Source organism: Drosophila subpulchrella, chromosome X, assembly GCF_014743375.2.
Source record: "Drosophila subpulchrella strain 33 F10 #4 breed RU33 chromosome X, RU_Dsub_v1.1 Primary Assembly, whole genome shotgun sequence".
Lineage (NCBI taxonomy): Eukaryota > Metazoa > Arthropoda > Insecta > Diptera > Drosophilidae > Drosophila > Drosophila subpulchrella.
The window spans coordinates 19,579,636-19,604,658 of record NC_050613.1 but is presented as its reverse complement, the minus strand read 5'-3'; the positions used below and the strand labels follow the sequence as shown (position 1 = coordinate 19,604,658).

The following is a 25,023-nucleotide window of genomic DNA, read 5'->3' as shown; positions in this document are numbered from 1 at the left end:
AAAAAAAATGGGAAAAAAGTTTTTCTAATTCGCATTTGTATTTAATTTGATGGAGCTCTCTGTCTTTCCCTCTGGCTTGGCTTTGCCACCCACTTTCACTGCCTCTGCCTCTGCCACCTACCATACCTTCTGCCTAAGCCCCCCTTAAAAAAAACCCTGCCCCCCCCCCCCCTTCCATTAGGTTCGCTGTTCGCCCTTTTTTAATGGGGTGCTTTATGACAAACTTTAAGCGCGCGCGACTCTAAACATTAAAATTGTACATGGCCCATGTGAGTGTGTGTGTGTGGTTGGGGGTGTAGGTGAGTGTGTGGGTGTGTGCGGTAAAGAAGCATAGATGAGAAGGGGGAAAGGAAGTGGGGGGGGGTGGCAAAGGGGGGATGCGCGCACTTCTAACACCGCCCACTAATACCAACTGTGCCTAACTGGTGGAGCAACTTGCTCTCTCCGTCTTTGTCTGTGTGTGTGTGTGAGTGTGTGAGATTGTGTGTGTGTGCATATGTAAAGTAACCCCCCCCCATTCATACCCCCCCCCACTAAACCCCTGTTTATTTCATGCGTGCGCGTGTCTGCGGAGTAATTTTTTAACTAATTTTCTATACAAATTTTTAGCATGTCGTTTGGGGCCCGCGCACACTTTTTACTTTCTTTTTTGCATACATGAATATGTATATGTGCTTTTGCGGTGCGTGTGAGCGTGTGTTGGTCTTTCTAGCCTGCTCATTCGTTCATTTGGAGCTGTTGTGCGCAGTCTTAGTGCTCGGCTTGGCATAACCAAGAACCAAAAAAGGGGGGACCTTTGGTACTCCAATACTCCCAAACTGATTTTCGCCACTACATTGAGTCCTATCTGATTTTGGGCTGCAAGGGGGGGGGGGGGGTTTACTTATTTTTAAGGTCTACTTTGCTGATCTGATCTCCAAATGGAAGTGGAAGTCGCAACATGTGTTTGCCAAGCCAAATTCAAAACAGCGAGAGGTACATATATCAACAATGTTTTGGTCTAGCCGTCTTAAATATCTTATATCTTACGATCCAAACCCTAAAAATATCCCAAACTTTTATTAAAGTTTCAAACGAGCTTTAACTTAGACAAAATAAGATCTTAGATCTTCCTTTTCTTATGAAAACTATAATATATTATAATAGACTTTTACTTTTTCTAATAAAAATTCGTATGCCTTTATAACATTTGCTTATATTTCGATTAACTAAATGGGTTAACTTTTATATTCATAGCAATCCTAAGAAAAAATGGTGCTTTTCCTTAAAAAAGTGCTATAGGATACCATGATTTTTTTATATAAGTTCAGTCAGTTACTCAAAATGTAAGAGTCCAGAAGTCTTTTAGTTTAATCAAAATCAAACAACTATATCATAGAGTATTTCTTATCATATATGTGATAACTTCAAGGGCATGTAAACTTCAGCTCCCACTTTCTAAATATCATAAGCTATAATCATATTTGACAAGCTTGAAGAAAATATGATTCACCCTGTCGATCTTTGGTTATACATAGACGATAAAATGTATGTGAATGGCAAGTCATGCTCTTTCTATTCGCAGTACAACGTTCTTTTTTCGCTCCTCTGTTGTTATGATGATTTGACAGGATGGCATTCATACTGACGCATGGACACGGCCGAAACCGAAACCAAATCGGGGCAGAAAGATGGTTGGTGGTGGGGAAAGTGGAAGTCATGGGGGGCTGGCAGTGATTTGCATTGTTTGTTAGCAATGTCAGCTGCCAGCAGATATACCCGCCGCCATATGTGTCTGTGTCCGTGGAGGTCCTTTGCCGGGAGATTGGAGGCTCGGAGGCTGGATGGCGACGCGTCGCTGTTAAATATTACATCAAAATAAAATTAACATTTCATTTGGCGGCCTTTTTTTCGAACGCTTCATCGATAAATTTCGCAATGGTCGGGTGGTGGTTGTGAGTCGAGGGGATTTGCGATTTTCGCCATTCATTTTTTTTCTTCTTTTTTTTTTTGTACGATTCTCTTCTATTTTTAATAAAAAATCATTACATAGGCAAATATAAATATTGCCGGACCGAACTGAACCCCCTTATATGTGCAGAAATGTTGCGGTAAAAAAAGTCGGGCATTATGTAGAAAAAGCCAGTGACGCCAAATATTTTTTGCCATTATTCATGGGGCTTTCATTTTTCACAAAAATGCATTTTAATTGTCACATAAAATAATTTCAGGCGTGGTGAGAGGGGCAGTATGATGTCCAGGACTTTGTCCCAGGCAGTATGGAATCCATGGGGTTATTGCCATGGTTGGTATGGCCCAAACACTCGCATGTGCCGATTCTAGTTGATAGCGCCGTGTTATTAGGTATCTGTAATCTGAATTAGGGTTAACTTTTCAGCCATAGCCTAGTCTACCCCCTTTTATCCAATAATAAACTCTCTGCACCATTTCCCCAACCATTTTTTGAGCGAGTGGAAATCAAGCGAACAAAGTGTTCACAGCAGAAAAAAAAAGTTAATAATAAGTGGATGCAAAATTTTTATAAATACATTTTATTTAGTGCATCGCGACAGACGGACGACCCAAATAAGGGGGAATGGAGTGACATCCTGGAAGTCCTGTGCCCCGCCACCTGGTAATTTCGCTTTACTTTTTTTGTTGCTCCTTGTTTGCCATGGAGCAAGAGCAAGGCATAATAATATATTTTAACTGATGTAGTATGTAGAATGGAGAGAGAGAACAGGGAAAAAATTCAAGGTAATGGGGGGGGGCAGGGGGTTGTTTCGGCTGCTTCGCCCGCTATTTTGCACAACATATCGCGCTCGTAAAAAATAATACAACTACATCCACAAACATGCGCGTTTACTACCCATTACAAAGCCCAGCGCGCAGAGTGGCATCCCCCTTAATCCACCAACCCCAAAAAAAAAAACAAACAAAAAACACGTCTAAAAGATACGCGTGGAGCGACTAAGGACAAACACAATCCTTGAACACATACGCGCAATTCTAAAAAATTAATGTCGCTTTCGTAATATGAACACACAGAAAGTGCCGCATTCGGAGTCGCAGCAAAGTGTCGCGACTCGCAACTGTCTTTCTTGGGAACAAATGGTATCGACAAGGCCAGTGGTCGAAGCTGGGGATACCCTGGAAGGCCCCTTTATAACGAAGTACAAATCCATAGATTTCAAAGGATTTGAGAGCAATCTAAGATTTAGTTAATTTAGATTTCTAGTAATTACAATATTAAGTAGGGAAATCTCCTAGAATTTAATCAAGGCTAGGGGTCGAAGCAAGGGATACCCTCGAACGCCAATCGATCGAATTAGAGGCACATGATAAATGCTAAGTATTTAAAAAATAATGTTTCAGACCAGATGTCAAACGATGCATCAGCAGATAAGTACACAGAGAGAATAATTCAAGTACATTGTTCTTGAATTAAGAACATTCGTTCTTAAAAACCGTGTAAGTACATTTTGGTATCAATGTTCTCAATATTATAACGAAATGGTGAGAAGAGAAAAGTTTAATTGAGTTTTTTATCAACTTTTTGATAAGTATACACTACTGACTGGTCTAATAGTCTATTTGTTGAGGTATACAATATAAAAACCGCCAATTCAACTTGATTCGAGCATAATAAAAATATTTTCAACTTCAAAAATGTCGTTCTATTTTTAAGAACATTTTTAACTCAGATGGAAACGTCAGAATTTTCTCTATGTATCTATCATTTGAATAGGTGTCTAAAAGTATGCACTTAAAGACGCGTATTTACAAACCAATTTATAGGCACAAAATATATTTTAGAATACTTTTAAACTCCTTTATAAAGAATTACAAATCCGTAGTGATTTCAATGGATTTGAGTATAATCTACGATTTGATTAATTTAGATTTCTAGCAATTACAATATTAAGTATGGAAATCTGCAAGATTTTAATGAAGTATATCCCCCCAAGTAATCAAACTTCATGGAGTATCTCGCTGTTGAGGAAAAAAAAAGGAAGTGAAGGGGGGCTTAGCAGCGACTGCGACAGAAGCAGACTCACTTAAAAATTCGAATGTTATAGAAAAGTGAGCAAAGCACGATGGAAAAAAGAAAGTGCGGGTGAAGCTCAAAGGGGGTAGGGGGGATACACAAAGCAGAGCCGGAAAAAAGCGAACTCAAATTACATAAAATGAAAAGTTCTCGTTACGCGGCGCATTTATTGTGCCCCCCCCCCCTCTCTAACTCCGCGCCCCTGCCTTCTAATGCTCATCTCTTTCTAACTCGGCAGCGCCGTCGGAGCTTTTCGGAGACCCCCCTGCTGCCCTACGCCCCTGCTGCCCCCCCTGCCCCTCCAGCTGATTACTACTTTTATTGCTAGCAAATATCTGAACTTCTTCTGCTCGGCAAGGTGAGTCTGTGTGTGTGTTTGTGTGTGTGAGTCTGTGCAGGTCTCTCTCTTTCTGTGTGTGTGTGTGTTTGTGTGAGCTTAGCTTTTTAGGCGAATGTAAAGGGGAAAGTCTGCGGGGGAGTACTCTTGTAACTTGCGCGGAAACAAGGTTTTTATTTCACCATTTCTTTCTTTACTTTTCACTTCGTTTGAAAACCCCTTACCCCCCTCCACCACCATCACCCCCCCTTGCCTTTCCGCGGCAATTTCGCTTTAGATTTTACTGCGCGAAATTCTTTTTTCAAGGCAAACCACCCCCTGCATGTGTGCCTGTGTGTGTGTGTGTGTAAGGACCGATGTCGCTGTAGTTGTGTATTATATTTTATTTTTTCAATTTTTGACGTCGACGTCGCAGCCGTTGCAGTCGCTAGTTAGCAGCCCCTCCCCCCTCCCCCCTCTCCCTTCCCCCTGCCTCCTCCTTCGCCGCCTTCATCTTCGTTTGCGGGTTCCGATTTTTCGTTTTTAACTACGTGTTCGTAGTTAAACAATTTCGTCTTGTTCACCCTGCTGGTATGTGTTCATGTGTGTGTGTGTGTGTGTGTGTGTGTGTGTGGGCGACGCGGGCAGAGACTCTGGCAGAGGTAAAGGTAAACGCATGGCAAGGGTTTACAAGTGCAGGCGGGATAAGCGGAATTAGTGATGGAGAAAAGTTAATTTTTTTAGACGGTATGTGTCTAGAATTTTTTTAAAAAGGTACATTTAAAAAATTGGTAAACTATATTATTAAACAAAAAAACGAACCGTGTTTGTTTAATGTAACCAACAATCTAAAATCAAATAGATTAACATTTTTTTTTTACAATTGTTCTAAAGTACTTAGAGAACCGAGCTCCAAAAAGAAAAAAAAATGTTTTATCTTTTTTTAACCGTAGGTTTTGAACTCGAAGCTGTAAAAAAAATACAAAAATATGTTTTCTATTTTTTCCTTAGGCTTTGAACTCTTAATTTCCATAGGCCTTAAACCTTAGATTAAATTTGAAATGTCGAAAAACTATATTATTAATCAAAAAAATAAACAAGCCGTGCTTTTTTAATATAACAAAAAAAATTTATAAAGAAAAAAGAGATAACCATTTTTTTTTTTTACAATTTTTCTAAAGTAGCTAGAGAACCGAGCTCCAAAAAGAAAAAAATGTTTTCTCTTATTTTTATCGATAGGTTTTGAACTCGAAGCTGTAAAAAAAAATTACAAAAATATGTTTTCTTTTTTTTATCCTTAGGTCTTGAACTCTGAATTTCCATACGTCTTCTAGGCCTTAAACCTTAGTTTAAATTCGAAATGTCTGCCCTGAAATATTCTCTCGGTGCACTTGCCATATGATAAGTGGCGGGGTCGCATGCCTTTCTCCCGTCTCCTTTCTCCACCCCGCGGCCTTTGTCATGTGCGGTGTTTAGAGAGTTTCTTCCCAAGAGCTGAATAGATGAGACACCCACCGCGTCCCGCGTCCCTCACCCATATCCAGATCCAGATTCAGATCCAGTTCCACATCTCAGACCCACAACTAAGTACCGAGCGGCCTTTAAAAAAAGCACGGTGAAATGAAAACGAAAGGAGAGTGACAGAGACGGGGCGAAAGGAGTGGGGAAGCGAGAACGAGAGGCAGCGAGAATTTCAGTAACTTTGAAAATAAAAAGCACACGAGGGTTGCTTGATATATTTCTTTTGCATTGGCTGTGCGGCTGCTTCTGTATTAGTTGCTGTTGTTGTAAGTGGATATTAGGTGGATATGTGTGTATGTGCCTGTGTGTGTGTGTGTGTGTGTGAGTGTGGCGAAGGGCATCCTTTTATATTTAAAAACATACTCATTTCAATATCTAAGTGCGGGTGGTCCAACCTCACCCTCCTCGAAGGCACTTATTATTACTTTTAATATCGTATCGTATCGTTTTTTTTGCAGCAGCAGCTTTCTCATGTGCGTGTGTGCGTGCTTTTTTCCAGCTTTTGCTGTCTGCTCTTTTTTAGTGGTCGCATTTAAGTTGAGTCTCGTGAGGGGGGGGGTCTGTCCCCTCAAACCCTATTCTTAGTCCCATTTTTCTGAACCCCATGCCCTTGTGCTGGAATGAATGAGCATACGCAGACTAAAAATGAAAGTAAACTTGACAGGGAGCTGGAAAACAAGTAGTAGTAGCAGAAGCAGGAAAGCAGTGGATGTAGAAAAAAAAGTTGTGTAAAAATCTACGGGCGCTCTGGGGATTGGGGAACCCCCTGGATTTAAAGTCCTGGCCCGCTACTGTGTTTAGTTTCGCCGATAAGCATGTAACCATAGAGCATACATAGAATAATGGGGAGGGAAAATTATCAACTACTGGTGACTGTTTTAGATTTATAAAGCTTCAATTATTTATTTATGTTGCCTGCCTACTCCGTGTGCGGGCCATAAATTAAATAAAGTAAAGCGCAACAAAGGAAAAGGTCCAGAAAAAATCATCTTAAACACCGAACCATCAATTCTCCACCATTAAAAACTATTATAAACTTGAAAAACCTACTTGCTGAATCAACAAAATTTCAAGCAATAGTCAAGTTATCACTAGACTAGTTCAATACTTTCAAACAGTTAAGTTCTTATACTGTGATCTATATATATGAAGTTATCCACTCGAAACAATGAATCAATGCACAACGATTTCTATTAAAATGAAACTAGTGCTATATAGCATTTTAAAGAAGTTAAAGTACTTGATCCCCCGTTGAATACCTGCACCACCTGTCGCAGGACATGTACCAAGGAGAAAGTGTATCCTGCCAAACCGGAGGTGGGGATTGGGTAACACTGGGAGGCCGTTGGTAACAAGGAATGCCATAAAACATACAAATGGCCAAATAAAACATTTTAAATGTAGCAACAACAACGGAAAACGAAAATAAGAAAATAGTATTGTGCTTAGAAAAAAGCGGAAACAACAACAGGAGTGCGTAGGCGGCGGGTGGCACATTAGATAGATTAGATTAGATTTTTTATGCCTTCAGCGAGGGGGAGAGATTTGCCATGGCGAAGGGGGGAGGTCTAGAAGGAGAACATTGGGATGTGAACTATCAACCGTGAGTATCTGTGAAGCGTGCTTTGTACGCAACCCAAGATCTGAGATGAATCACCTTCGTAGCTTTATAGGTACTGTATACAAACCTTCCTCCTCTTCAGTTCTACTTACAACTTTGAACCCCCTGCAAAAGGACCAAATGGTGAAAGCAAGCGCGTACAAGACTATTCACAAAACTAACATTTTCTAAAAGTTGTGATTTTCCCTTTATGTCCACCCCCCCGTCGTACCCGCACGCCACTGGTTTTTGTCCATTTGCCAGGCAAGGCGTTGGAATTATCTGGCCAGGACCTCGTCTAGCATTAGGGCTTCTTCGGCTCCTTTAGTTACCTGCTGCTTTCTTCTCGTCCCCAGACCAACCCCCCCCCCCCTGCTTTTATTATTTTTCTTTTCAGTGTTTTCCTTCTTTTTATAGAGGATAGAGGACGAGGACGAGGGCGCTGCGATGGCCATCGTTGAGCGCACAAAAACTTAGAAATAATCACCGACATAAATCTTAAAATGGGCTGCCCTTCGCTTTTCCGCCCGCTGCCTTCATCCGCTGTTACTTTGGCCTAACTACTACTCTCTTAGGTTCTTAGGTGGGGGGGGTGGTCTTGGGGGGTTGGGTGGTTGGGGGGTTTGGGGTGGAGGGTCATCTGGCGCTGAGCGTGGCAAATGAAAAATAACTTAGAGGCACGTTTTGCGGCATTTTCGTTCGCCAGCCACTTCCTTTTCTATGCGACTTCTATGCCATTTCGGGTGTTTCTTCTACCACCGCTGATTGCCCTTCATTTTCCATTTAGTTGGGGTTGGGTTTTCCTTTCCTTTATATTATTGCACATAGTTGAGAGACAAAATGCGGCAAATTCTAAAATCCTTTCGAGCAGAAAAGCAGCAACAAAGTGCGTGGCAATTGCGGGGGCTAAGTAAAACTTTGGTTTTCCGTTTGCTTCGATTTTGTTAGATTTTCCCGCTCAACCTCCACCCCCAATCCCCAATCCACAATCCCCGAAAACCCACCTCCTGATATCCCAGGCATCCCCAGGCACGTGGCCTTCGACCAATGCCACAGTGCACAGTGGTCTAAGGTCAATTGCCCAGCTAATTCGGGGATCATTGTCATTGGAGTTGCGCTTGCAAAATTGCCCCAACAGCTGCTTCAACATGACCGATTGTGCGGACTCGCGCTTTGTTTGTTAAAGTTTATATTTTATATTTTGTTTTTTTCCCCTTTAGGTGGGCGGATTAGGAGTGGGTTTGGGGGTAGTTAAGGCAGCGGTAGAAGTCACACACAAGTGTCGCTCGTTTCGAGTGTGTGGCATGTGCAAATATTGAATGTGCTCCGCTTCGCCTCAATGCCAATTGTTCGAGATCTGTTTTTCGTGGCAGTTTGCACAGACCACCAGACATTCTTCTATCAATAACTGCATCTTGCGCACAATGAACCCACAGCCTTGGGTTTTCAGTTTCTCAGTTTTCAGTTTTCAGTTTTCTTAATGGAATTGGTGCTGTGCTGTGACCACGGTACTTCCCCAAAAACGGGGAGCCAGCTGCGAAGGACGAACTAGCAACTAACATCTAAGTACCGCAACAAGCAGCCCATCCCCACCCACTTTCAACCTACACCCAAATAAAAAAAAACCAGAGAGTTAAGATATTATAGATAGATAGTATTAAAATTAAAGTATATGTTTAAGACTAAATAATATAAAGTCTATACACGGAGAATATTCTGACGTTCTCATCTGAGTTGAAAATGTTCTTAAAAATAGAACGACATTTTTGAAGTTGATTCAAGTTAAATTGGCGTTATGTAGATTGTATATCTCAACAGATAATCTATTAGTCCAGTCAGTAGTGTATATTTATTAGAAAGTTTATAAGAAACTCAATTTGACTTTTCTCTTCTTATACATTTCGTTCTAGTATTGAGAACATTGACACAAAAATGTACATACACTGTTTTTAGGAACGAATGTTCTCAATTCAAGAACAATGTACTTGAATAATTTTCTCTGTGTACTAACAGCTTCAATCCTATATTTAAACGTCTAGAATTTGGATTTGTGGTGTTATTTTTAATTTTTAAACCAATTAATTTAAATTTAATTCTTTAAAAGGTATTGATTTAATACTACTCTTATTGCCGCTTTCCTATGACTATTTTTTTCGGTGTACTCTGTGTGCCATGCTGTGCGTGTATGTGTGTATGTATTTAGGGAGTACTATAATTCAGCGTTTGCTTTTAATGGCTCTGGCGGTTGGGGGTGGTGTGGGTGGTGGGGTGGCTGTTGTGGAAAAATGAAAAGAATATTTTATAGTTGAAAATCCGATGGCGTCTTAGAAATCTAAACATTAAACTTGCCGAAACTTTTGCCCACCACCACAGCAGCACCGCCGAAAGCCAACCACCCAACCACCGAACCACCCCCCTGCCGTGTGCCAGTCGCGACCAAAGCCGCGTCAAAGAAAAGTCCTTCCAGCAAAAGGACGAAGGACGACGGGCCATGGGCGGGCAAAAGGGGGGCAGGGGTGAGGGGGCGCAGACCCAGCCACAAGTTGAGGTAGGCAGCAGAAGGGGGCGGTGGGTGGGTGGATGGTTGGATGGTTGGATGGATGGGTTTCGGCAGTTTGCTTTTTTAGCTGCGTGAAACTTACAGCAACAGCATCTGCGACTATTTTGCTGCCGACGCTGGCGGCGCTGCCCACCCACCTCTTCCGCTCCCTTAACCACCCCCCACCTCCAGCCGCATTTTACATAAATCTTCTTTTCAAAAAAAAAAAAAAAAAAAAAAGAAAAGTACGCAAGAAAGAATGAGGGAGAGAGCAGAAAAAATAAATAAACACTAATGCTGAGGCAAAGGCAAAAAGGAAATAAAACGAACTAGAAAATTTAGTATCTACACATACACAGATACACAAACAGAACGCACACACCGATGAGCGCCGAAAAAGAGAAAAATTTTTTATTACAGCGAGAAAACTTAATGGCTGCTGCTGGAGAAAGGTGGCAAGGTGTAGAGCGGTAAGGGGGTGAAAGACGCTCACGAACGATGACGACGACGACGACGACGATGGAGCAGTGGAATAAGGAATCCCAGTCAGTGGATGAGGCTGCGAGGGGGTTGGATTGGCAAGGGGTAGCTACTGTTTTCGGCAACATTGCCCACGACCCCCCATTCAAATGAAATGGAACATATTTCTTTAATTTTGGAAGAGGGGCAAAGGGGAGGGGGGGTTAACGATTCGATGGTGTCTGACCCAGATATATCCATGGAAACTATAGAACGACCCGGGGATGGGGGGACTTGGGCTAAAGTTTCATTGTAAGGCGGTAGAATTAAAAGGGCTCCTGCTCCCCTAGAACTTCCCTACACCCTACTATTACACCCTACTGCTACATCCTATTAATACAACCTACTACTACACCCCACTGGTACACCCTATAGCAACACCCTACTCGTATACCCTACTATTACACCCTACTAGTACATCCTATTAATACAACCTACTACTACACCCTACTGGTACACCCTACTAGTACATCCTATTAATACAACCTACTACTACACCCTACTGGTACACCCTACTATTACCCCCCTAGTCGCTGTCTCGGAATGCCGCTCATTGATTTGGCCTTCGCATTTCCCTAGCTTTGCCAAGCCAAAAAAGATTGGGGTGTGGGTGTGATTGTGCTTGGGGTAGAGCCCTCTAAAATTGTAGTTCCATCCAACCCAACCCCAAACCCCCCACCACCCCCACCCCCCAAGCCCATTCGCGAACTCATTCAAGGATAGCAGCTGCGCCGCAGCGCAGTTTTCTTCAAAAATTTTCTATATCGATACTTTTTATTTATTTCGCTTTTTGTTTCTGCGCTCTTTTCCCTCACCCCCCCCGCTTACCGCTCCCCCGCCCCCGCCCCTGCCCCTGCCCCCTTCCTTGCCACACTTCTTTGTGTTTGTAGTTGTGCGTCGTTGGCGTCGCTGCTTCAGTCGCTGCCTCAGTCGCCGCCGCTGCCTCGGCTGCTGCCGCCAACTTCGACTTCGTCTTCCGACCTTGTTATTGTTGTTGTTGCTGCTTTTTTCAATTTTATTTCTCTATATTTTTTACGATGCTCGAAACTACCCTTAATGATGCTGGCTGGTGGATGCTGGCCCCCTGCCCCCTGCCCGCTTACCTTTCCCCCCCCCGCGCGCCTTTGAAATCCGCTGTAAGTTTTTTTTTTTCGGTGGCTTATGAAGCGAAAATTTGGAGGGCGGAAAGACTAGTTAAGCCGCCTGTGCTCGGCATTTTAGCAATCGATCACCATTCGATCAAACAGTGTAGTATCTTTGAGATACAAGGTATATATCCATCTAATTCGGAAGCTGAAACTGACGGATATGTCGATATGGAAAACTGCCCCGAAGAAAAGCCGTCGTTTCTAATTTTACATTTTATTGTACTTGCCCCTGTAGTTTCTGTTGTTCTCTTGGCATTTTTCCTTTTTGCCTTTTTTAGGGGTTCATAAAGGGTTGATTAGGAGGAAGTGGCGGTACATACACACAGACAGAGAGGCGGAGAGCCAGGACGAGGACGGTGACGGTGACGGGAAGGGGGATTCAATTGTATTGGCAGTGAGCGGTGAGTAGTGACTATCCCCTACTCCTCCCCCTTCTGCTGCTGCAAACCTTCCCCTGTTCCGCCCAAAACCCATACCCATCATAACCATGCCCGGTCCAGCGTTAACTTTAATGACCTGAGCATGCTTTGATTTTTGTTATTTCGCTTTGTGGTCCACAATCTTGAACCCAGAATTCAGAATCCAGAATCGAGAATCCAGAATCCGTTCCTTCCGCCCCTTCCTTTGGTGCTTTTTATTGCGGCCAATACGAAATTATTAATGCGCGCATAAAGAATGAGAATGCCACCGATAGTAAAAGATTCGGCAGTTCTATTCGGTTTATGGCCCTCGGGATCATCTCATGGTATCTGCACGCATCGCTGAAACTAGCCAGCCCCATTCCTCATATATGGAATATATCCCACCCCCCTGAGAAATCCGAATTGGGCCTTTTGCATTATGCGCGCGTAAATGTTAATAGCCATCGGGACCGGGACCTCCACTAAACATTATAGCATATAGTGTCTCTCAACCAGTGGCGGTTCCAGAATTTGGTTGTGGGGGATATAAAAAATTTGTTGAGTAGAAATAAAATAAAATAGGAATGAAATACATATTACATAAATTTTTTAACCCAAGGGGGGATCTATCCCCTATATCCCCCCCCACCCCGTGGATCCGCGCATGCTCCCAACCCCGTTTTTTGTTTTTTTTTTAATTTATCCACGTCATGAATTATTTTAAGGGTTTTCGTAAAGGATGTATTACATCAGACAATGATATTGGATTACAATTTTTATTTTAATTATTGTTTACATTTTAAGCCCCTCCTTTTGTTGGGTATTTTTGGATTTTTAAAAAGTATTCTCGATTTTGTGACATTTGAGATTGTTATGATTTTATTTAATAAATATATTATTTCAATTTTATACCCGTTATTCGTACAGTAAAAGGGTATACTAGATTCGTCGGAAAAAATGTAACAGGTACACAGTGAGAATTATAACGTTCTTATTCGAGTTCATAATGTTCTTAAAAATATAACGACATTTTTAAAGATGAAAATGTTTTTATTGTACTCAAATGACGATGAATTGCCGGTATTTACATTGTATATATCAACAACTAAACTATAAACTTAACTTAAGTTTTCTCTTCCCACCATTTCGATCAAATATTGAGATTATTGATACCAAAATGTACTTACACGATTTTTAAGAACGAATGTTCTCAAATCAAGAAAAATGTACTTGAATATTTCTCACTCTTCTGTAGAAGAAAGCGGTTCCAACCCCATAAAGTATATATATTCTTGATCTGGATCACTAGCCGAGTCGATATAGCCCACAAACTACTATAAAATAAATATATTTGTATTTAAACGTTCTTAGGGGCAGAAGAAAGTTGAATTTCCCCGGGTAGATCAACCTTTTTGAGTCCCAACGATCGATGATCTCAGACTTGGTAATCCCCGTGCCAATGCTTACAACACATACATACACACACATAGGAAGTTGCGCAGTGTCTGTTGATGTTGACACAACCATTTAATTTATTTCGTTTTTTATTTTTTCCGCTCATCATCCCCGCGTCTAACTTACACAAAAATCCTTTTACCTTTGTCGCGGCATTTTGGAGCTGTCGCAATCCGCGACTTTACCACTCCCTCGCTCACTCATTCTTCATCTCTTTCTCTCGTACTAACTAAGTAAACGCGGCCCACGCAAAATGCGTTAAAAAATTAACAAAAAAAAGGTAAGAGAGGGGGGGTGAAACAAAACAGAAACCCAAAAAAGAGAAAAATTTCAGGGGAATAAGAGAAACTCAATGAGAAAAAAAAATATACGAAAAAAGTGTAAAAATGTGGCTGAAATAGTAAAAGAGAAGCAACAAAATGGCAGAAAAAGTTTGTTCGGCTTAGTTGATCAAGGGGGTGGGGGTGGGGGTGCTGGTTGCAGGGGTGCAGGTTTGTGGGGGTGGGGGGTTAGGGGGGTTGGGGGTACAGAGCCAACTGGGACTACTGTGGGTTGCCTCTAAAGTTGGTGGCAAAGTTAAAATAAACGGCAACTTGGCATTAGAGACACTTACACAAACACACTCACACACACACACCAACACACACACACACTAACACACAGATGGATGTTAGGCAGCCGCCATATTAATGGCAATTGGGTGGCAATTCTCTCTCTCTTTCTTCCTATGTGTGTGTTTCTGTGTGTGTGTGTGTGTGTGTGTGTGGTACATGAATATAAAACTTTATTTTTATTTATTCCCTTTTCTCCTGCTCCTCAACAGGCTCCTTTTGCCTTCGTCTTCGCCGCGCCGCGCACATAAAGCAAAATTTATTAGAAAACATTTCATTCTGATTCGGATGCTCTCGCTCGCTCTTCCATTCGCGAAGGTCCTTCGTCCTGTCCCTCTGTACCACCACCCCCACTCCTCACCACCCACCACCCACTAGCTCCTCCTTAGCTACTTCATCTTCTACTTTGCTTTTTGCATGTTTATTCGCAATTGTTGTTGTAATTGTTTTCATTGTTACAATGCCTGCTCCTCTTGCTCCGATGAGTAGGAAAAAAAGGACTCGCTGTTTTGGGGGGTTGGGTGGGGGGGAAAAGGCCAAAACAAAACAGAGAAACGGAGAAAGGCGAAAGGAGAACCGAGAGCGAACGCTACAAAAATGTGTGGCAACATCTTTAACGTGGCTACAATGGCGTCGGCATAGAATTATTGCTCTGACTGCGGCTCCTGTTCCTCCAGAGCTTCTCCTCCCGCTCCTCGGGAGTCTGGTGTCTATGCTCCACGCTCCTCTCCCCACTCCCCACTCTCCAGATTCAGTATCAGATTCAGCTGCTGCTCTGCACTGGGAGAATTCCTGCATACTCATTTGAGAAGAAAATGTTCTTGAAAATAGAACGACATTTTTAAGTTGAAAGTGCTCTTGAAAAGTTAGGAATGAGCATGCAGATTCTAGAGATTCCAGATTCCGTATCAGATTCAGCTGCTGCTCTGCATTAGAAGAAATCCTGCATTCTCATTTGAGAAGAAAATGATCTTGAAAATAGAACGACATTTTTAAGTTGAAAGTGTTCTTGAAAAGTTAGGAATGAGCATGCAGATTCTAGAGATTCCAGCGCAGCGCAAGTTTGTTTCAGCAATTTTGAGTAACGGGTATCTGTTCTCTCTTGTTTAAGTTTTATTTGTTCTCAAACTAAACTATTAGTCAAGTCAGTATCACAGATCTCTTGAATAAACTTAATTTAGCTTTTCTCTTCTCATCTCATCATTTTGTTTTAATATCGCAGAGCATTGAACTCAAAATGTGCTTACATGGTTTTTAAGATCGGAATGTTCTCAATTCAAGAACAATGTGCTTGAATATTTCTCTCAGTGTGGCATTGTTGTAGGCGTAGCAAGGGATCTGGGCGCTGGGAGCCAGGATCTAAGGATGGGAATGTGGCAGGCAACTAAACCCCAGATGGCGCACTACACAAAGTTATGATATAATTTGGATTTCTTTTCGCTAAATTGCTTGTACCAACAATAAATATGTATTAATGTTCGCTGCCCTGCCTGCCTTTGCCCTTGCCTTTGCCTCCTTTTGTGCCGTGAGTCCTTAGTCCTTGGTCCTGGCTTTGTGTGCCTCTCGCTCTCCTTCTATATTTATACGAGGAATGCTTTCAGTTAACATTTTTAATAATAGATTAGGGGAGCAGCGGCAGTGGCAAAGTATTCCTAATCGGGTGCTGCTGCAAAAGCTAGGGCTAGAGATGTGTGTGTGTGTGTGTGTGTGTGTGTGTGTTTGTCAGCCGCGAAATAAATAAATATAATATTTACATCCATGAAATGGGTGGGGGGAAAGGGGAAGGAACGAACACCACCCAACTAAACATCACCCACCCATCAAAGCAGCCGCCGAAAAATGTTGAAAAAAAAAAAATGAATGGGGAGAGAATTAAAAAAGGGCGACGCAGGCTGAGGCAGCGACTGAGTGGCGGCAGAGCTGCGGCAGAACAGCGGCTGATTTACATTTTTAATTGTACAGCAAAAAGGGATAAAAAAGAATTTCCTATATACATATATTCATATATATATATATAGATGTAATAGCCAAGTTGTTGTTGGATTGGCCATGGGCCAAACTAGCTTAGATGACGTCAAACACCAACCATCCCCCACCCCCCCCACTGACCATTCCAAGGAGACGTAAGTAGGCGACATTAGTCGCTCTTGTCGTTGCTCTCGGCAACGCTCGAGATTAAAAATTAGGCAAAAGGGTAGTTTAGTCCCGCATACACATACATACATATATATGTATATATATACATATACACATCCATTATGTACCGTGTAATGAAATGAACACACAACACTCACTCACACACACATACAGCGAAAAAGGGGGGTGGAGTGGGGTAGAAATGTATTATAAAATGTGAGTAGTGTATGCTAATGGCAAACGCTTCTCCACCCCCAACCCCTCCCCCATCCCCTCTATGCTAAGTACAACTTCCCTGAGGGGGAGGGGGAGGGGGGGTACTGTTTCAGGGGGTGGGTGGCAGGCAAGTAAAAATGGAAAATTTGTTTCTACTTTTTCTGTTCTCGCTGTCAGCGGCGGAGATGGAGAAATGCGTGAGGAAAGTACACACACACACACACAGCGATGATTGTGTCTAATGTATGCAAGTGTGTGGATGTGTGTGGGTGTGTGGGTGCGTGGGTGGCACCCCCAATTCCCTACCCCTCTGGTTTTATGCCACACGTCGTTTGCAATTTTTCATTTTAATTTTCATTAGCGTTTTTCTCGTTTTTCCTGCGTGCGCTGTTTGGATACATGTGTGTGTGTGTTTGGTGTGTGTGTGTTCGATAGCTGTCTTTTCTCTTTTGTTGCTCTTGTTCAAGGATGGTAAAGGGGTGCCAGGGGGTGCTGGGCTCTCAAGGCCCCGAACCGAACCCTAACCGAAAAAAAAAAGAAGAGCCAAGCCCGAGTTGGTTTTCATCTTGCTCTGCTTCTCCTTTCTCCTTTCTCCTTTCGGCTTTCTAAAATTCCGCACATGTACTTTGAAATTATGTAATGAGCGTATAAAATGTAAAAATGTTTTGCTGCGCCGCTTAAGTAGTGAGCGGAGACTGTGGTGCTTTTCTTTTTTTTTTTTGGGAAGGGGGTTGAAGTGTAGGGGTTGTGGGCGGTGGGGCGGTGGAAGGGCTGTGTCCCTGACAGCGCGAAAGGGAGAGCAAATCAAAGCAGCGACAGAAACAGCAGCGGCAGCAGCAGCGAAACTTTGCGCTCGCGTAATTTTTCAATTTGGCAGCGGAAATTGCCTAGGGAGGTGACGCACACACACACCCACACACTCAGCCACACACACACTCTCCGGCATGTGTGTGTATGTCTTAACCCTCATGCTGCCGCTGACGCTGACGAAGCTTTTGCGGAGCTCATGTGGCAGCTCCACCACATCCTCTGCTCCAAATACCCCCCCCCCCCCCCCCCAACTCCTGCCCCCACCGCAGCTGATGCTTTTTCTAATAATTAATTTAAAACTTTTTCTTTTAAACTGAGCAAACCCCCAGCCTGCCCCCAAACCCCTCTGGCGTGTGTGTATGTGGAAAACATTTGCGAGAAATATTTTCGGAGGCGCTACTAATTAACATGAGCGCAAAGGGCAGGAGGGGGAGGGGGAGGGGGTGGAGTGAACCCCTCAGCAAAGGCAAAGCAGTCCTTGCAGTTCTCAAGGATCTCGTAAGAGGTTCAGGGTCAGTGTGGGCTTTTAAAGGAAGTAGAGAAAGAGAGATATCTTCCAGCAGGACGGTCGCCATTTTGCTTGTAAAACTAATTGGCCTCCCCGTTTTGCAACCCTCCCACTGACTCTACTCTACTGACTACTTTCACCACTAATCAGGGGCTCATATGGGAGGGCAAAGAGCAGGCAAAGAGCCTTGTTGAACCCTGACCCCGGCCATAAGTCAACACTCACATGGTTAACCCCTGCCCCGCCCACCAGCAAACATTGTTTTTGTCCCAAAAGTGAGCGATTCGAAAGCGACAAAATAATCGGCATTTTATAACCCATTATCCGCCATCGGGGGTTGTGGCCTGACCCCTGACCCCTGACCCCTTTCCCATCCCCACTCCACTCATAAAACATATATCCCAAATGCAAATCAAACCATCCGCCGCAATCCTCACGAGCAGTGGGCCATGTAAATGAGCCCCTAACCCTTCGCCTAACCCCTGACCTTGCAACCCCTGCCCAAAACCGGAATCGGAATGGGCATGGGCATGGCCCAACCCCAAAACCCCGTACATGTGTGGAAATCTTTGCCGAAACACTTGGCGAGACTTGGCTAGCGAAAACCCGTCTGACTTGACGCCCCAGTAAGTGATATCCCTCATGACTGCTCGACTGGTTAACTGGATGTTTGGCTGTCTGGTTGTCTGGTTGTCTGGTGTCCTGTCCTATCTTGTCCTGTCCCACCCCTACCATTTCCATTTCCATTTCCACTTCCACTCGAACCGAAAGGGCAGGGGTCAAGGGTGATATGACACCACACACACATGCGGGTCGGGTTAGATTGGGACTCAGATTCAGATTCTGATTCAGAACTCAGATTCAAATTCAGATTCGGACTCGCTTTCAATTCGACTTCCCCCCCTTTCCTTTTTCCTCTTCCCTTATTTTCACTTACTTTCTGTTTTGTTTGCCTGTCAACATTGTCTGCCGACTTGTCCTTCAGCCTTAGCATGTGTGTGTGTGTCGAAAGAACGAACATAGTGTGGCCAAATGGGCGACGCTTTTCCGTTCGGGGTAGAAAATGATGAAAATTTCCATATTATCGAAGGTCCACTGGATGGGGGGCGGCAGACGACAGGCAATGTGTGATAATTTGTTGATTTGGGCCCGGTCTGAGTCGAGCTGAGCTGGGCAACTTGTTGCATACCCCCGCAGGCGCAACAATGCCAACTGAGGGGGCGTGGCTGGGAAACGGAGACGGTCGGCATGTGTGTATTTTGATGCCGGACGTCAAGGACACGGCACAAGACGTTGTCTGGTGTGTCCACCCCCCTTTGCCCGTCTGTCTAACTGTCTGGGTGAGTGTGTTAATGTATTCATTGCCTGGGCAGGGAAACCCAGACCCCGGACATGCCCTTAGCCGGATACCGGAAGTAGTAGTCAGCAAGCCATAAAAACTTAAGGAGCACACACACACATGGAGGGGGAGAAAGCGAAAAAGAGAGTTGGCGAAGCCAAGGATACGAGTGTGAGTGTGTTTTTTTCGGGCATCACATATGCTCTTGACTGGGTGACACACACACACACACACACACGCAGGCAGAGACACACACACACACACACACAGAGACAGGACGTTCATTTGTGCTAGCTATAGGGTGTAGATTGGGTGGTGCAGGGGGGGTAGTGGGGGGTGGAAGTTGCTCGCCTTTTCCTTTATCTTCTGCATTTTTTTCCTTTTTTTTTTTTTGGCAGGACGAAGTGAAAGTGAGTCACATGCCAGGACGACAGGGACAAGGACAACAAAGGGAGGAGGACGACGACTTCACTTGCTTGGTCAATTGCCATGTGTGTGTGTGTGTGTGTGGGTGTGAAACGACCTTGGCCTTACTTTCGCCTTTGTCGTTGTCGTTGTCGCTTTCGTCGCCTTGTGCGTGTGTTGGGCCCGGCCAGCTTCAGCCTCAGCTTCCCCCTTTGTCTGACGTCCTTCGTCTTTCGTCCTTGGCTCTGCTCCTGTAATTTTATGCGGATTATCACTGCTCACACACACACAAACACACAAACGCACAGAGGGAGAGGTGAGACGCGTGTGTTTGTCAGACAGACAGGTAGACAGACTCTTCTTCTTGGCCCCTCCCCCCCCCCCCCCCCCCCCCCCCCCCCCTCAGTCTGCCTGCCAAGATGGCAGCTGCCACTGCTGCAAGGTCAAGTCAAGTCTCGAGCCAGCTCAACTCGGCTCGGTTGCCAGGCAAGGCCACAGGTTGGGTTTGGGGTTGGGCTTGGGGAGTGTCAGTGGGTGGCAGTGGGCTGTGGGCGGTGGCCAGGAAGGAGGTGTGATGGAGAAGCCGGAAGTTAAAAGTCCATGGCGAAGAGCTTGGGAAAAAAACAACAGCCGCGAGAGCGAGGAAACGACAAACACTTGAGAGTCGGCACGGACAGTGTGGATTTTAATTTCAATGCCTGGTCTGTGTTGGGTCTTGGTCTTGGTCTTGGTCCTGGAATCCCCATCCCCATCCTCATCCTCATCCCAAACCCCCCTTCACTTTCTGTGTCCGCGTTCGTGCTCGCATTGTCTGTCGGTCTGTGTGAGGGTGTCTGAACCCCCCTCCTTCTCCAGCGCCGCCACTGCTTTTTGTCGACAAACTCCTTCGCAGTGGCCACGCAACGTCCTTGGGAGCTGCCAAGATGGGTGGCTCGGCTCGGCTTTCTCTAGGTCACGGCACCTGTTGCAAGTCTGATATTGAGACCCCGGGCTTACTGTTTTCCCCACAAAAAAAAACAAAGAAATTCAACTGTTCAGTTTGTGGCCCCACTAAGCATACACTTTAATTGATAACTGCAACCGCTGCTTGGCTCAATGCGATTGTCAATAACAATTAAGGCCAAAGTATACACATATATATTTTTATACCCACTCATGTGTTTGATTTTTTATTAAAAAACTTTGCTGCTCTCGAAGCGTTGAACATGGAAATGCAATAAAGCGGGTCTATGCCTCCCCCCCCCTGGAACCCCTATCTTAGTTTAAGCGAGATGAGATGCATTAATACCGCCCACCAGTATCTGAACCATCATGAGTAGCAACCCCACAGATACAAAAAAAAAATAAACCTGCTAAACTTTGCACGAAATTACAAGCTCAAATGCGCCGCAGGAAGATTCAACAACATTAAAATGCAAAATGAGAAATGGCAGCGGCTTTCAAACAATAGCAAAAAACTATCAAAACTGACTTTCTACAATTTACACACATGTCCCGACATACACATATAGATATACAAACGTTATAACAAAGCAATACAAAGATACAGATACAGATACAGCTACAAATGCAAACGAACATGAGTGGAAAAAAAGTATAATTATTTTAATACAAAAGCAACAAAAAGGTAAAGAAACAAAAAGCGAAATTACATTAACAATGCAGCGACCCCGCCCCGCCCATTCCGCCCACCACAAGCTACACACATATAGTATACCACGAATAAGTAAAAAAAAAAGATAGACACAAACACACTTATTCAAAAGGATCACATTATGTGAATGTGTGTGTGTGTGTGTGTGTGTGGAGTGGTGAGAGAGAAGGAAAAGCGAAAAAATACCGCGCCAAATTATATTATAATTATATTTAAAATGCTGCCGACGGACCTGCCGCCTGCCACGCCCCCTTTTCCTGTGGAGGCAGCCAAGTAGAAAAAAATTACTAATAATTTTGACGAAAAATGGAAAAACACAGCTTAAATTTCGCCATATATACGGTGTAGACAAAAAAGCAAACCCATTTCGGGAGTTCCTCCTCTATTGGCAGGCGTTTGTAATACCCTTCCCAGGATTTTGGGTAATCATAATCCATTTATATACATTATATTATATATATTTATTTGGCTTAATGCTAATTGAAAAAATTAATCAATACCAAGGCAAAGCTTTTTGAAAAGCTAATATACAACCATCTCAAAAGTGAGGGCATAAATAGATGAAAACTAAATGAGTTTTCGCGCTACTTGGGCCTTCTTCTAACTTTGTGAGCGCAAAAAAGTGCATAATATGCATCAAAACAGTGGTGAAAAAAAACAACAATGACATTGGCAACAATGGGTTAAACAGGGGGAGGGGGGTCTAAAGTGGCAATGGGGCAGTTGCACGACTCACAAGCGAATAAATTTCAAGCGCTTCGGGAACACGTATCACGTATACGCGATGTGTAACACGGCTGCCGCAGTGCAGCCAAACAAACGTTTAAAAAAGGGGGGTAGGTTAACTTAGTGGGGGGGGGGGGGGGTGGCCCCTGGTTTTCTGGCCACCAGCCAAAACTGATGCTAACTATAATTTGCACTGGTTGTTGTTGCCACTGTTTTAATTTCATTTGCCTACCCTGCAATCCCACGGGTGATTCACGACTTTTCCAGCACTTTCCCATTTGCCGCTCATCCGCGGTATTCGCAAATCGAACCAAAAACCCCTAAAAAAACTGTGCGATTCGTGCCGCTTTGTTGGCTTGGCTTAATTTTCCCGGGGGCATTTTGCTCGCTTTTCCCCCCCAAGTAATTTATGTATTTATTATTTTTTATAAGTCGCATTTAGTTTTGCAGGACGAGAGAGGGCAACTCGCATGTATGCAATTCATTTCACTTGGTTTGCTTTGTGGCCCAGCTTTTCATATTTCCTTTTTCTGTTTTCAGTATTTAGACAAAAACCCAATTGCGGCCCTAACTGACTTTGGCATAGACAATATGGATGGCTTGCCGTAATTTATTACAAATGCAATTTGTTCGCTTTATCCTTGCAGGCAATATCGGGTTTTTTTCTAACTAAGAGGATCCGAATGGTGAAGGAGGAGGGAAAAGATGTGCAGTTTGTGGTATTTCAACCAGGTAAGCTCATTCCCCTAGTTATGCAGATAAGATAAGGCAACCTTGGTTCGCGATTTATCTAACTGAGATGATGCGCCTGCATCTGGAGCCAAGGCCACGGGGTTATCCCTCTCATGGTGACCCCAATACCACGTCATCCGTCTTATCGGCTGCCAGCGACAAATATTGGTATTAGCTCAGTCAGCAGACGGGGTCTAATCAGGTAGTAAAGCCCGCAGAATGGCCAACAGTCTTCCTGACCCACAGCTACTTATAAGCCAGATGTACATATATTACTGCCCCATGCACTAAAATTCTAAAGAGACTTTTATTTAGGTAATTGATTTTCGGTTTAAGGGCTTGTAATAATCTGGTTATGAAAAGTACATTGTAATTCCGAATCCTCCATTAGTAATATACCATATTCCAAGAATTTTCGGTACAGGGGTAAGCCTGAATTATTCAAGTACATTGTTCTTGAATTGAGAACATTCGTTCTTAAAAACCGTGTAAGTACATTTTGGTATCAATGTTCTCAATACTAGAACGAAATAGTGAGAAGAGAAAAGTTAAATAGAGTTTATTTAACAACTTTTTAATAAGTATACACTACTGGCTGGACTATTAGTTTATTAATTGAGATATACAATATTAATACCGCCAGTTCAACTTGATTCAAGAACAATGAAAACATTTTCAACTTCAAAAACTATAGTTCTGAATCTTTCTATACTAAAAATACCATGTATTAGAGGAATACAATTTTAGTTTTTTAAATTTAAGTTTGTAAAATTGATTTCCGGAATATGGTTACTCTTAATCCTGCTATGAAGGGTATGCAATGTAGTTTCGGTTCACTTCTCTGAATCGGATTTCTGTATCTCAAACTCGCGACTTTGAATCGCAATTTGCATCTTCAGTCTCTGTCGTGACATTCCATGCGAATACATCATTTTCATTTAGCGGAAATCTCAGACACTGAAAGGGGGGCGGATTTTCCACCACCCACAACTCATCTGGCAGTTACCGCACATTGCCAATCTTTTTTTTATATATGTACATATATATATGTATGTTCAAGTAATACTTTTGCAAACTTGGCTCCTTTGCGCCATTCCTTTGCCTTGGCCCGCGTGGGCGGGCTGTAAAATTTGTGTCTAAACGCAAAACAAGGCGAAAAGAATGAAATAAAATAAAATGGGAGCTGCTGCTGGTTGTTGGTAGTAGTAGTAGGATGTTGTTGTAGGGCTTTAGGACAGCCGCGCAACCGTTCAATCAACACCCCATTTGACTAACAACAACAACGAGAATTTAGAAGCGAAGATGCCTAGAGGGTGGTGGGGTGGTTTGGGATGGTTTTGGGTGGTGGAGCACCCCCCCACACACACACACACAGAGAGAGAGAAGAAATCCCACCGTCTTACCATCCCTTCCAAACACTATTCTAACGTTCGCGGAGCTATAAAAATATTTTTTAACATTTCTCACGCGAACATTTTCTTTTTTCGGGTTTTCCTTTTCGTTCCTGCGCTCTTTCGTCTGGCCCTGTCCTTGCCCTTGCACCCCCTTTGTGCCCCTAAGAACCCCTAGAAAGCGCACCAACCCCCCCACCCTAAAAATCCCCCTAGAGCCCCCTCACTGCTGCAAAAGTTTGCGTCTGTTTGTCTTCAGAACGCGGAGATTGGGGTTTTTGCGAGAGTTGGGTTGGGTTGCTAGAGGTTCGAAAAAAGGGGCGTCGAAAGGGGGGCTTGTTGCGCTCTTTTCCTCCCCCCCCTCCCCCTCCCCCTCGCCCACTTAACAACAACAACGTAATGAGAGGCGCCCCCCAAAAAATATACACAGGCACAAAAAATAGAGAGCGACGGCAACCAAAAATAATAATAATAATGAAAAGTTTACTGCATAGAAAAGAGCAGGCACAAAGTATTGCTAGCCGAAAAAAAAAGAAAAATAAAAATGAAAAACAAAAAGGGGCGGCATGGGGCGGAGTATGTATTTGAAACTAAACTGCAAAATAGAAGAAGATGGGGTGCTTGGCTTGACTGCACATTAACTTGATGCCAGTCCCTGCTCCTAACCATCCTCCTCCTCTGCATCCCCCGAACTCTGCATAAAGAAAGTTGTAACTATGAAAATTTTATAAATTCCGCAGATTTTCCGGCGCTAAGAAAGCCGAGTTGAGTTGAGGGTAGAGCGATAGAGATGGTCGTTTTTGGGGGAGGGGGGGGCTGGAGATCCAGTACGCCTTTGATAATGTGAGCGTTGGCATTTCCCCACCAGCCCATATAGTTGGGAAACTTTGCAGCTCCAGGAAATGTGGTGCAGTGGAGATGGGCCACTCGAGAGGCGTTGCTTTGATGGGATTGCCGTCGTGGAACAGA

The 25,023-nt window shown here is 43.6% G+C and overlaps 1 protein-coding gene across 5 annotated transcripts in view; it reads left to right on the top strand.

Annotated features, from left to right (window-relative positions):
* The window catches only part of LOC119557217 (mucin-2), a 115,597-nt gene that overhangs the window by 19,108 nt on the left and 71,466 nt on the right, over positions 1-25,023 (top strand). For 4 of the 5 annotated variants that reach the window (XR_005220055.1, XR_005220056.1, XM_037869883.1 and 1 more), the window contains exon 3: positions 22,579-22,663. The exons of the other annotated variant lie outside the window; for it this stretch is intronic. The gene's annotated coding sequence lies outside the window, so the exon portion shown is untranslated. The remainder of the gene's footprint in view (positions 1-22,578; positions 22,664-25,023) is intronic. 5 annotated transcript variants of the gene reach the window in all.